The sequence below is a fragment of the Nanorana parkeri genome, unplaced genomic scaffold, assembly GCF_000935625.1.
Source record: "Nanorana parkeri isolate BGI_ZX_2015 unplaced genomic scaffold, ASM93562v1 scaffold1958, whole genome shotgun sequence".
In the NCBI taxonomy this organism is placed as follows: Eukaryota; Metazoa; Chordata; class Amphibia; order Anura; family Dicroglossidae; genus Nanorana; species Nanorana parkeri.
Genome location: NW_017308226.1, coordinates 119,258 through 122,124, shown reverse-complemented (window position 1 = coordinate 122,124; position 2,867 = coordinate 119,258).

The following is a 2,867-nucleotide window of genomic DNA, read 5'->3' as shown; positions in this document are numbered from 1 at the left end:
TCTCACTTCTTTTATATTATTATACGGATTGAGGACGGAACAATGGTTTTACTCTCATATCATTATAGGGAATATACGGATTGAGGACAGAAGGAAGATTTTTTTGGGTGGATTATATCTATTTTTGCACCCTGATGGTGTTGTAATCCAATGCACAGCCTGTGAATGTGACCAGGCACTCGTGTTTATTATCTGCCGGTGTTGTTCATACATACAGTATATATATTTATATTATCCGACATGTTTTTCGGGGAAAGTTCATCTTCTTATATAATGTGTGTTTTCATCTTTTCTATAGATACGCGTTGGCCTTGGTTGTATCAGGCAGCTGATTGGCTATCTTCTGGTTATATTTAAATAGCGTCGACCTTCACGGGCCATGTATTCCAGCAGTATGTTCCGCGGCGGCTAAACAGAGCTCGCCGTATGTTTGGGGGTGTGCAGACCGGTCAGCCAATGCCCTGAGAGTAATGTATATCTAATGGAGACCGAACCAACCGGAGCTTTCTTCACCATGTACATTGTACTGATATCAATAGCGCAAACGTACTCTTATGTCTTCAATCATTCTTATCTGAGTGACATTGAACTGCGAGTCTCCAAGTCCCACTGTAAGTGGGTGAATGGTAACCCTTCCTAATCATAAGCTGCCCTTAGCTTTGTGGGACCATTGGGAGGGGTAGTCCAGGTGCAGATATGGGGGTCATCTTCCCAGGCCTCTGCCCCTCTCCTCACCCACCTATAATAGAACACTGTTATCTGCAAATTACTTGCTCAGTTGGAGGTCTGTAAATATATTCATGAAGCTCTTGTGCTCCCCCAGCCCTAAGATTCTAATTTCACCTGCCCCATCTCCCTATTGGTTCTCAGGGCAGCCGTCAGAACTTTTGGGGCCCCTTACGCGGCTTTAGGCCGGGCCCCCCCTGGACATGGGCTTAGTGACACGCTGGACGCAGGGCTTAGCGACACGCTGGACACAGGACCCACCTGAGAGTGACCCTGCAAAGCCCACCATAGATGCTGCACAGCATATCTGAGACTGTCTATGGTGGGCTCTGAAGGTGTCTCAGGTGGTCTGGTCAGGGCTGCATCCCTCCCCTCCCTCCTTTCCTTCCTTCCTACCTCCTCTTACCTGCACACGCGGCCTCGTCTGCCGCCGTACAGGCCAGAAGTGACGTCACTAACTTGACGCCACTTCCGGCCAGTACGACATCAGACGAGCAGCATCGCTGATGGGGCCCCAGCTTGTCTCGAAGCCGCTGCAGCGGAAATGCTGGGGCCCTGCGCTGCTAGGGCCAGTCCTCCGCCTCCTCGCCCTTCACCATCGGCCGATAGTCATGTAAGGGACCCAGGCGGGCCCCCCAGGCTGCCCGGGCCCCTTACGTGAGTATCGGCCGTACCCCCCTGATGGCTGCCCTGTTGGTTCTTCAAAGCATTGGGCAGCCTCAATGTCCAGATGTCCAGTAGGGAGTTGCAGCATGCAGAAGGTTCAGGCCAGCCCCAATGACAGCGGCCATACTCACCATGACATTTGCATCTCCATTATAAGGTCAAATATCTGTATGGTGAGCTCAGTCCTTTCCTGTGTCTATGAGAACTTTAAATTTGAATATTTCATTGTGACTGATCCTAAATCTGCAGGCTTTCCTATGATAATATATTTAGATGATTCACTGACTCCAGGCACTGGGATTTAGGGTCGGGCGATCATCTGAAGTCTTACAATTGGTACCTGATTAGTTGGGATGAGCTCAGGTGCGGACAGAGCCCGGTCAGATAGTTTGCAGCGTCACCTAATGGGAGGTTGTTGGCTCCTCCAAACCAGGAATTGAGGAGCGGGGGATGGTCAGATAATGTGCTGCCTTCTACACAATGGATGTGATCCCAGAACTCAGAGATCTTGATACAGAACTACAAGCAGCGAGATGGGGAAGGCCTGGGTTGTCCACACTTTGGGGAGCTGGAGGAGGCCAGAAAATTGCCCTGTCCAGGGGTAGGCTCTGTGAAAGGTTTTCCATTTCCCGCCATGTTTCACTCATCACACTGGATGGGATGTGTTTGATCCATGTCATCAGTAGGGAAATCTTTTGTCCATTCAATTTTGTATAGCATTGGGACGACGAGCTGGGACCTCCGCTAGGTTTTATATGGTTGACTGTCCCTTCAGCAGAGGATGTCCAAAACCCCCAAAAATTGACTGCAATTCGGGAAGAGCATCTAATATCCAATCCAATATCCAATAATCAACCTGGATGGACTGATGCAATAATAACCCCCAGCATTGGTGTCAGTGGATGCAATAATAACCCCCAACATTGGTGTCAGTGGAGGAGATAACCCCCAACATTGGTGTCAGTGGATTCAATAATAACCCCCAACATTGCTGTCATTGATGCAATAATAACCCCCAACATTGGTGTCATGGATGCAATTATAACCCCCCAGCATTGGTGCCATGGATGCAATAATAACCCCCAACATTGGTGTCATGGATGCAATAACAACCCCCAACATTGGTGTCATGGATGCAATAACAACCCCCAACATTGGTGTCATGGATGCAATAACAACCCCCAACATGGACTATGGGTATATGGTATAGGGGTAGAGGGTGACTGACTTAGTGTGGGGGGTGCACAGCTGCTCCTGTAGTGTAGTCATGCTGCCCCTCGTTTTTTGCTTGTCTGTGAGCATGGATGAAGGATCAGTGCTCCCAGCAACAGAGCAGTGCAGCCGTCTCCTCCTCAACCTGCTTGGTGCGGTGCTGTTGAGGAGGGATGCTGGGGCTCAGGTAGCAGTGGGGGGCCAAGGGTAGCTGGAGTTTGGTGTACAGCAGAAGGGGGTGAGTGCTCTAGGGCAATGGGGAG